The sequence below is a fragment of the Manis pentadactyla genome, chromosome 2 (assembly GCF_030020395.1).
Source record: "Manis pentadactyla isolate mManPen7 chromosome 2, mManPen7.hap1, whole genome shotgun sequence".
Classification (NCBI taxonomy): Eukaryota; Metazoa; Chordata; class Mammalia; order Pholidota; family Manidae; genus Manis; species Manis pentadactyla.
In genome coordinates this window covers 119471488-119483489 of record NC_080020.1, presented here as the reverse complement: position 1 = coordinate 119483489, position 12002 = coordinate 119471488, and the positions used below count along the sequence as shown (strand labels likewise).

At 35.1% G+C, this 12002-nt stretch overlaps 1 pseudogene; it reads right to left on the bottom strand.

Moving 5' to 3' along the window:
* Window positions 1-2788: 2788 nt before the first annotated feature.
* LOC118923465 (casein kinase II subunit beta-like) overlaps window positions 2789-12002 on the bottom strand; it is a 30842-nt pseudogene continuing 21628 nt past the window's right edge.

The window sequence follows — 12002 nt, the reverse complement described above, 5'->3', positions numbered from 1 at the left end:
ACAGATTAATAAATTGAGTTTAATATAGGTTAGACATCTTTTCTCAAGATTATGAAACTAGAAAGAATCAGAATGAGAATTTAAAGCAAGGCAATATACTTCATATCCCATGTGACTAAGAAAAGATGCCAGATTTTAGGCATATGTTATTTGGTATTAGGAGACTCAAGCAATCCTTCTAAGGGTAAATGTGAGCATAGACACATTTTTAATTCAAAATATGGAGAACAAAATGTTTTAAAATGAATATACTCTAAATAAAATTTTAACTTTACCTTCTCAATATAATTTAAATTTTTTTCAAAATTTAAGAGGACTTACATAAATTTATATAATGCCTATGTTAATCAAAACATGATAACTGGGACATCTGAATGGGTAATTAGAGTAAGTTGGTAAGTTAAATTTCCTGAATCTAACATGTATTGGAAATGTTGCTGAACAAAAATATGTTCCAACACTCGCTCAAAAAACAACATTTTTCTATTACCAACACCATGTCTTATATAAACATCTATAGACATAACTATAAAACATTTGATTATTGTAGCTTTACTTTTTGCCTTTTTATAGTAAGCAAATGAAAGAGATTAAATTTCAGAATTACAAACTATGGCCTCTCTGTGTGTAATTAGGATAAGTGGTATATAATATTTTCTAGCTTTTTCTGTATCTTTACAACAAAACAAAAATGATTTTAAACTAATGCTTTACAATCTGAAAATTGCATTTGCCACTTTTTCCTCTAAGAATATCAGATTAAAACACTTTTATAACCTATGATCTGTGCTTCAATTACAGCTAAAATCAAGAAGTAGCTCTTGGAGGAAGGTGTTACCAGCCCAGGGCAAGTCCCACTATGAAACTGGTGAAACTGAAATAAGTTAAGGGAAAAGATATGGAGAAAGGCTTTTATTCCTTACAGTCGCTAGCCAGGCTTGGCACCATCCATTTCCTCCAGCCACAGTTCTCTCTCTCCCCACGGCCACTCCTTCCTGCCTGCCCCTTCTAGGAGGAACTCCATGGGTGGGTCCTCTGTGACTGGCAAATACAAGACCAATTACATAAGAGGAAAGGGGGAGGAGAGAACGGCTGTTTTCTCTCCAACCTTTGCCCCAGATCGAGGCGAGGCACTGTAGTGGTAAACCTGTTGATACATAATGAACCAAGGGTAGGTGGGACATTCTGGAAATTCTACCATTTACAGCACACATGACTACATGAAAGTACTTGGTGCTGACAATACTCAGTTTTCAAATATGTGTGGCTTTCCAAAAAAAAGTTTTTTTTTTTTCTGCTCCTTGTTCTTACTCATCTCACCCCTTGCCTCTTAAATTTTTTTAAGCAAATATTGTGTACAGTTGAAAAGGGACTTGTTTTGATTCTTAGTGTTATTATTTTGTTGCTCCATTTACCCATTCCATTTTAATAAACTGATACTCTGCACATCTTTCCCTTGATATAAGTTCTCCATTGTGGATTACATAAATGTTTCATGATATCTGACCTCAATGTGGCTAGCCCTGATGTCCAACATAGTATATACAAGTTAAATCCAAGCATTTCAAGTATAAATAGGTATAAAAAAATCTAGTTAACAAAACTAACACTTATAATGTGAGAAAAACTACAGCAATACACTTATGCTTATAAAGCAGCCTCTCTTAATGTACTGCAAAGAATATGGATGTTATGGGTCTATATTTGTTTTCACTTGCACACTGTGAATTCACTGGTCTTCTAATTGTACTACCTAGATTTTGGTAGGTAAGGATTCTCTCCAAATAGGAATCTTGTTTTTTTCGCTGAGAAGGGATTGGGATTTTTGTTCTACAACTAAGAAATATTTTGTTTTGTCAACCTGATTTGCCATAATTCATCAATCTCAATTCAATGTACATTTTGCATATGCTTGGATTTAAATGGATTATTCATTATCTTTGAATTGACACTCTATTTCAAGGCAATAGTATAAGGTTTTATAGTACATTATAGTTACTGCTAGGTCAAATAACCCAATTTTAACTTCTTCCCACATTTACTATATTAAATCTGTTACTTTCCAAGATGTTTTGGAACATATATAGATTGAGATATGAACTTTTAGTCATGTTTAGATATGTCTATTGCTATTTACACTTTCCTTTGAATTTTATTAAACATTGAATAAAAATATATCAAGCATAAAATCATTTTTTAAATTTAATTGCTATTTAATAGAGAAATTTGAGAAGACTTTTTTTTAAAAAAATGCAAATTCAATCTGTGGTTTAATACATGCAATATCTATTTTCAATCTACTTCCTAGAACTGTTTAAATACTATGATAATCAGTTGATTTCAGATATACAAAACATTGCTTTCTAAAGCCATACAATTTCTGTATCTTTGCTACATGGTAATTTTTGTTAAATTAAAAAAAGAAACCTTTATTATTGAATGTTCAGTATTCTTCTTCATTAATCAATTTTTCTAATGTATAAAAATAATCAATTTTATTTAATAAATATATTAGTATGGAATTATCAACAGTACCTTATCACTTTGTAATTTCTATATCAGGATACATGAAGCCCTTCCCTTTAAATATTTTTCCTGGAGATATCTGACAAGATTTTATATAAATTTTGAATAAATGCTTTTTTTAAGTTGCCTTTTCTTCCACTTTATTTCATATTCCCACTACAATAATGACTCCTTTAATTTAAAGTAAAAATCATAGTGTTCCTGGAAGGGTGGCAGCAAAGGAAAAGAGGTGCTAAGGACTGAGAAACTGTGGGATAGGGAATCATTGAATTGTCTTGACTGGACTCCTGAAGTTATTGGTGGCTTGGAATTGCAGCTGGGAAACCTTTGGATGGATATTGAAACTGTAGGTCCTCGGTATGAATTGGTGGATGGTTGGCTTAGACTGGCAGTTGGGATGTGCCATGAAGACCATATGAGGGAACTGGTGCCAAAATAGACATGGTCGTTGTGGTGGCGCCTTGGGTGTGTACACATCCATGCACTTGGGAGTGTAGAGCTTCACCATAGTCTCACCTGGTATGCTCTAAAGGGTGAGGAGAACCATTGGCTGCTTTTAATAGTACACATGAAGACAGTAGCCAAAGTCTCCCTGCTGATACTTTTCCCCCATCTGGGTGATGTGGTTGTCAAGGACATGGCAGGCATCCATCAATCCATAAAGCATCTGGGCAGTCTGCTCAGTCAGGTCACACTGGGTGTGGTTGACTTCCACATCTTCATCAGGCTCCAAGTCTAAGATAGTGTCTAGAGCTTGTTAACAGTGACGCATCTTTTCATTAAGACTGAATTTGCTCTGAATGTATTCTTCATCCACTTCATAGAAGAATTCATTGTCATGGAGCCCACCAAACTAGTATAAACAGCTAATGTTAAATCATTTATTTTTAATTTATCACTTATTTTATCGATGTTAATTTCCTATTGTTTCTCTGTGTCTAGAGTTTTGTTTTCTTGAGTGATCTTAGAAGTTTTGAAAAATAGGTATTTTTTTCTTTTGTAAAGCAGGTGATGATCAAAATTTTTTCTACTTATTCTTAATGAATTATTTATAAAAAGCAATATATGGGAATGATGTTTTAAATTTCTATGTACTTATAAGTTTCTATTGAGATAGTGCCAGTACCAAAAGCGTTCATCTTTTGGTGTCAAAAAAGATGTTTTTGGTATCGAAAGATCCAAACTGATTTCTAGGGACTGTTTTCATGAGAAAATACCTGTTTAGTCACTCACCTCAAAGTTGAACACTATCTAACTAGAACATTCTTATCACAATCATAGTTATGTACTCTCTGGATTTCTAAAACTGAAGATTAATGTCCTTTTTATGCTGCTTAATATTAATAAATTATGCATTATGTATGTTATAGATAATTGATTCTCATTGTGTGAATATTCCTCAATTTTTTATGGCTTCTCATGTGACTAGACATTTATGTGGGTAGCTCCCAGTTTGGGCTTACAAATAATACTCTTGAATATTCTAGTGCATACCTTTTAGCGAACTTACGGATGCACTGCTTTTGGGTTCAGGTTTATGCAAATAGAAGTGGAATTGATGATCATGTATGTTCAGTTTTTGTAGATTTGGCAAACAGTTTTATAAATGGGCCATATGCTTCAGTTTTGAGGTACATAACTGGCTTAAATATTTATAAGAAATCTAAACACAGCTTCTATTTTCTTTTATACAAATATTCAGAAATATGTGTTTTTATAATATCTATTTTACCAAATCTTATTACTAGTTTTATATCATTGTTTTAAGGAAGTGTGATATAAACCCTTTTTATTTATACATTTTCAAACTGCTGTGATTTATTTTAAAATGTCCAAAGTATGTTGGAAAAATGGGAGATGGATATGTTAGATAGTTTGAAAACAGCAGCTTATGGTTTAATAATTCAATTACCTCTGTTTCCTTAATCTATTACCTTTATATGATGTTGAGGTTTTTTTTCTTCTCACTATCATTGAACTTTCATTAACTTCTCTTTATATTTCTGATCATTTTTTTTTTGATATTCAGTGGTTTCAGGCTAATCATATCCCTTTTTTGACTGTTATATTTGTCAGTATCTATGGACATTTCTTTTATTCTTTATTACTTTTTAAATATTCTTTGCTGCATATAATATTTATAATTAACATTATTTTGTCAAAATTTTAACTTTTTTTCCAGATATTTGTTAATTTGGTTTCAACTGTCTCCACACTCCTAGATCTTTTCTCTTTTAAATTTAAACTTTGTATTTTGTCTCTTTATTGAGGAATTTAACCAAAAGAGGTTTATTGCTATAGCATTTATAATTATATTAATGCTCTTTTTGTCTAATATCCTGTATTGTGGTATAATTTTTAGGTTGTGGTTTTATTTTCTTAACAGTGTTTTTTTTTAATGGCATAAATCCATATTTTATCTTATTGTTACTTTTCATTTCAGCCTGTCCTTCCCATGTGATTAGTTATTGTTGTTTCGTAGACATTACATATTTTTCTGTGATTATGACAGCAAAAGACATCCTTCTCATAGATCACTGATTCTTTTATTTGACACAGGTTCTGAGATCTGACTACATTCCAAAAATTGTTTTAGGTCCTGGGGCAAGATTGTCTAAGAAGACAAACAAATGTTTTTGTCTTTGAGGAATTTCAAAATTCTGGCAGAGACTGGGGAGGCAATCAATAAACAATATTAAAAATAAAAGAGTAAATAAGATAATAGATTAAAAACTGGTGTTATGAAAAAAATGTAACAGATCAAGTAGTTTTCAGAGTGCATTGCGTGGCCCCCATGAGAGGTGAATTTGGAGTAAACCCACAGAGTTCTGTGGCGGAGGCCATTTCCAGACAAAAGAGATACATCCTGTACAAAAAGCTCTAAATCAGGACTAGTAGAAAAATACATCTGCTTCTCTTCGGTAAAATGTTACTTTCACATACAACAGTATCTTAATACTGTCAAAGTACATTTCTTTTTTTAGTCTAACATAGCCATTGTTTCAATTACCACAAATGAGGATAGAAATGCATTATCTCCTCTTTGGATGAGCTTAATCTGGGTAATTCACCAGACATTTTCAAGTTATATAATGTGCTGAGATATATTAATATAAAATTTAAGGAACCAGTTCAAATAATTTGAAGTTGATTTTTTTTCATCATTAATATAGAACCACTTAGCATGCTTCCAATTAATTTGGAAGTCACCACTCAAAGGAAGGGGCATTCAAGAAGCATTTGATCTTCACAAAACCTTTGTTAAGTCATTAGCTTTTAAAATCACTCTCCTTTGAAAAGACAAGCATGTGTTCTTTTGTATAATCCATCTTAAACTTCAAAGTTTTTCATTCTGTGCAAGCAAAGATTGCTCAAATTTTCTAAAATAAACATTTTTAAATGCACAGTAATTTGACAAAGACAAATAAACGAACTAGTATTTGACAGTATTGGGCAGAAAACTAAAAACTTGCTATAGAATTTAGCTTCACATAAGAATGATTAGAGCATTGATGTTCAGATAGGTGTAATGCAATAAAGCAAGATCAAAATGCACATGAAGTTCTTTAAGTTAAATAAGCAAATGTGTTATTAGCCATTTTATTGGTTCACAACTTACAATTTCACGAACGTGTTTGTGTGTCATCTTTGACATATTTGATCAATATAAATAGGTTTAACTGAAACTTTTAATGCTGAATTCCTACTGAAACATCAGCCTTATAATGGTTAAAGGGGTGCACAAATGTCACACACAAAAGAACAAGAAGTAAAATCATTTCTAATTACTTCAAATACTATGTCAGAAAAATATTTTACCAAGCAACCCTAAATAAGAAACTGAGGTTTTGTATACAGTATACTTCTGAGTCTACAGTGGGTAAAAATTAAGGATGACTTTAATGCCTTTAAACAGTGACTTGGTTTATCCTTCACACACTCCAAGCTGTTTGATCAGTTTTCTAACAAAAACAAATCCCCACATACTTGCACTAATAAATAAATGAATATTGTTTCCTACCAAGGCTCTCATTTTGGAATCCAACCACACTTTTTACTCAACATGTCATTCTTTACTTCAGTTTCAATATATTTTCTATAATTCTTAAGGCTTTAAAACACAATTGTTCTGAAATTTTGTTGTCTTTAAAATATTCACAATAACAGCTTCTGAATTTGTTTCCCGAATTCATGTTGATATGTCAATAGAAATGGACTAAGATTGCCACTTAAGAGTACCTCTGTCCTTTGATGTAATGTGCCTTCTCTGTGTTCTCCAAATAAAATTTTCACTTTTATGCTTCTTCAATAGAGAAATTGGGAGAAGGTCCACAAAATTCAGAGAGGGAGTTGACCTCACTGAAATGTTATTTAACCTTTAAAATATTGACTGACTTACTCTAAAATGTGATATAATCTCCTGTGAAAATAAAGGCATTTATTCCTATAGGTAATCTAATTTCAAGCTTAAAAATATACATTCAGATCAAAACTGGCTTACTCTATTTTTGGCAAAATAATATTTCCTAGCATTGTAAAATTTATGATTTTTGACTGAAAAATAAAATGATTTGTAATGACATAATTTCCCAAGTGAATCATAGGTAAATGGTTTTATTGTAACATTGATGTCAAAAGGGATATCACATAATTTCAAGGCAGTTAAAATCCTTATCATCCTTAATTTACATACATGTTCTCGCTAACAATCAGCAACTTAGAAGGACATTTTTGCAGGGAATTTTAAAACATTGTTTTAAACCTCCATAAGGACAAAACATAAGCAAGATCAAAAGTTCATGTTAGTTTTCTACACATACTTTGACTACCCTAAGTATACATAGAAGCTATATAGAAAAATAGATGAGAGGTGGAGCCACCATGGCAGCGTGAGTAGGACAGTGGGAATCTCCTCCCAAAAACATATATATTTTTGAAAATACAACAAATACAACTAATCTTAAAAGAGACACCATAAGACACAGGACAACAGTCTGACTACATCCACACGCGCGAGAGCCGAGAGCCTGGTGAAAGGGGTAATATACAACCCCCGGCCCGGCGGGACCCGAGCACACCTCCCACCAGCTCCCTGCAGGAGGGAGAGGGAGCCCAGGACTGCTAAACACCCAGCCCCAGCCACCAGCACCAGAGCGCAGACACAGTGCATGCGTGGAGGGCAGGAAACTAGGGAAACAGGACAGCAAGACCTCTGAGCGGGTGCCGAAGCTGATGCCCCTGGGACAAAGAAAAGCCAGTGCTTTTTGAAAGTCTTAAAGGGACAGAGATTTAACAGCTAGATGGAAACAACACAGGTCACAGCCCAGTGGCTGGAAATTACAGGGAACTCCGGGCGCATAACCCCCTGGGCAACATCTCTGAGACCCCTCACAGAGGTAAACAGCCAAACAGCGCCCCCCCCCGGCCATTGCCCTCCGGGTGCTGGGAAAAAAGAGAAACAGCCTAAGGCAAAATGCCCACAGAAACGAAAATTCCTACACTTCGGCCGGGCAAGACACAAAGACCCAACCTACATGCAATTACCCAACACAAGCCACTAGGGGTCACAGTTGTCCCAGTAAAGAAAGGCCAGTAGCAAGTGAAAAGTTTGGCCCTCCCAGCTGACAGTCAATATCACCTGTCAACATGAAAAGGCAAAAAAATATGATCCAGACAAGACTAACCCAGACAGCTTCAGCATCTGCTACATCTTCCCCTGAGAAGGAATCTGGGGAGATAGATTTAGCCAGTCTTCCTGAAAAAGAATTCAAAACAAAAGTCATAACCATGCTGATGGACTTGCAGAGAAATATGCAAGAACTAAGGAAGGAGAATACAGAAAGAAAACAAGCTCTGGAAGGACTTCAAAACAGAATGGACGAGATGAAAGAGACCATTAATGGACTAGAAAACAGAGAACAGGAACACAGAGAAGCTGATGCAGAGAGAGATAAAAGGATCTCCAGGAATGAAAGAATTTTAAGAGAACTCTGTGACCAATCGAAAAGGAACAATATATGCATTATAGGGATACCAGAAGAAGAAGAGAGAGAAAAAGGGATAGAAAGTGTCTTTGAAGAAATAATTGCCGAAAACTTCCCCAAACTAAGGGAAGAAATGGCCTCTCAGACCACAGAGGTACACAGAACTCCCATGACAAGGGATCCAAGGAGGGCAACACAAAGACACATAATAATTAAAATGGCAAAGATCAAAGAAAAGGACAAAGTATTAAAGGCAGCCAGAGAGAAAAAAAAGGTTACCTACAAAGGAAAACCCATTAGGCTATCATCAAACTTCTCAACAGGAACCCTACAGGTCAGAAGAGAATGGCATGATATACTTAATGCAACAGAAGGGGCTCGAACAAAGACTGCTGTATACAGCACGAATATCATTTATATATGAAGGAGGGATTAAACAATTCCCAGACAAGCAAAAGATGAGGGAATTTGCCTCCCACAAACCACCTCTACAGGGCATCCTACAGGGACTGCTCTAGATGGGAGCACTCCTAAGAAGAGCACAGAACAAAACACCCAACATATGAAGAAGGGAGGAGGAGGAATAAGAAGGGAGAAAAATAAAAATAAAGAATCAGAATGCATTTATAAAAGCTCAACAAGCGAGTTAAGTTAGACAGTAAGATAGTAAAGAAGCTAACCCTGAACCTTTGGTAACCACAAACTTAAAGCCTGCAATGGCAATAAGTTCACACCTTTCAATAATCACCCTAAATGTAAATGGACTGAAGGTACCAATCAAACGACACAGTAATAGAATGGATAAAAAAGCAAGATCCATCCATATGCTGCTTACAAGAGACTCACCTCAAACCCAAAGACATTCACAGACTTAAAGTCAAGGGATGTAAAAAGATATTTCATGCAAACAACAAAGAGAAGAAAGCAGGGGTTGCAATTCTGGTATCAGACAAAACAGACTTCAAAATAAAGAAAGTAACAAAACATAAAGAAGGACATTACATAATAATAAAGGGCTCAGTCCAAAAAGAAGATATAACCATTCTAAATATATATGCACCCAACACAGGAGCACCAACATATCTGAAACAAATACTAACAGAACAAAAGGAGGAAATAGAATGCAATGCATTCATTCTAGGAGACTTCAACACACCACTCACTCCAAAGGACAGATCCATCACACAGAAAATAAGTAAGGACACAGAGGCACTGAACAACACACTACAACAGATGGACCTAATAGACATCTACAGAACTCTACATCCAAAAGCAACAGGATACACATTCTTCTCAAGTGCACATGGAACATTCTCCAGAATAGACCACATACTAGGCCACAAAAAGAGCCTCAGTAAATTCCAAAAGATTGAAATCCTACCAACCAACTTTTCAGACCGCAAAGGCATAAAACTAGAAATAAACTGTACAAAGAAAGCAAAAAGGCTCACAAACACATGGAGGCTTAACAACACGCTCCTAAATAATCAATGGATCGATGACCAAATCAAAATGGAGATCCAGCAATATATGGAAACAAATGACAACAACAACACTAAGCCCCAACTTCTGTGGGACACAGCAAAAGCAGTTTCAGGGGAAAGTTTATAGCAATCCAAGCATATTTTAAAAAGGAAGAACAATCCCAAATGAATGGTCTAATGTCACAATTATCAAAATTGGAAAAAGAAGTACAAATGAGGCCTAAGGTCAGCAGAAGGAAGGACATAATAAAGATCAGAGAAGAAATAAATAAAATTGAGAAGAATAAAACAATAGCAAAAATCAGTGAAACCAAGAGCTGGTTCTTCAAGAAAATAAACAAAATGGATAAGCCTCTAGCCAGACTTATTAAGAGGAAAAGAGAGTCAACACAAATCAACAGTATCAGAAACGAGAAAGGAAATATCACGACGGACCCCACAGAAATACAAATTATTAGAGACTACTATGAAAACCTATATGCTAACAAGCTGGGGAACCTAGGAGAAATGGACAACTTCCTAGAAAAATACAACCTTCCAAGACTGACCCAGAAAGAAGCAGAAAATCTAAACAGACCAATTACCAGCAACGAAACTGAAGTGGTAATCAAAAAACTACCAAAGAACAAAACCCCCGGGCCAGACGGATTTACCTCGGAATTGTATCAGACATACAGGGAAGTCATAGTACCCATTCTCCTTAAAGTTTTCCAAAAAATGGAAGAGGAGGGTATACTCCCAAACTCATTCTATGAAGCTAACATCACCCTAATACAAAAACTAGGCAAATACCCCACCAAAAATGAAAACGACAGACCAATATCCCTGATGAACGTAGATGCAAAAATTCTCATTAAAATACTAGCAAACAGAATTCAAAAATACATCAAAAGGATCATACACCATGACCAAGTGGGATTCATCCCAGGGATGCAAAGATGGTACAACATTCGAAAGTCCATCAACATCATCCACCACATCAACAAAAAGAAAGACAAAAACCACATGATCAACTCCATAGATGCTGAAAAAGCATTTAACAAAGTTCAACATCCATTCATGATAAAAACTCTCAGCAAAATGGGAATAGAGGGCAAGTACCTCAACATAATAAAGGCCATCTATGAAAAACCCACAGCCAACATTATATTGAACAGCGAGAAGCTGAAAGCTTTTCCTCTGAGATAGGGAACTAGACGGGATGCCCACTCTCCCCACTGTTCTTTAACATAGTACTGGAGGTCCTGGCCACGGCAATCAGACAAATCAAAAAAGTACAAGGAATCCAGATTGGTAAAGAAGAAGTTAAACTGTCACTATTTGCAGATGACATGATACTGTATGTAAAAAACCCTAAAGACTCCTCCCCAAAACTACTATAACTTATATCGGAATACAGCAAAGTTGTAGGATAGAAAATCAACACACAGAACACTGTGGCTTTCCTATACACTAACAATGAACCAACAGAGAGAGAAATCAGGAAAACAACTCCATTCACAATTCATCCAAAAAATAAAATACCTAGGAATAAACCTAATCAAAGAAGTGAAAGTCTTATGCTCTGAAAACTACAAGTCACTCTTAAGAGAAATTAAAGGGGACACTAACAGAGGGAAACACATCCCATGCTTGTGGCTAGGAGGAATTAATATCGTCAAAATGGCCATCCTGCCCAAAGCAATATACAGATTTGATGCAATCCCTATGAAACTACCAGCAACATTCTTCAATGAACTGGAACAAATGATTCAAAAATTCATATGGAAACACCAAAGAACCCGAATAGCCAAAGCAATCCTGAGAAAGAAGAGTAAAGTAGGGGGGATCTCATTCCCAACTTCAAGCTCTATTGTAAAGCCATAGTAATCAAGACAATTTGGTACTGGCACAAGAACAGAGCCACAGACCAATGGAACAGACTAGAGAATCCAGACATTAACCCAAACATATATGGTCAATTAATATATGATAAAGTAGCCAGGGACATACAATGGCGAAATGACAG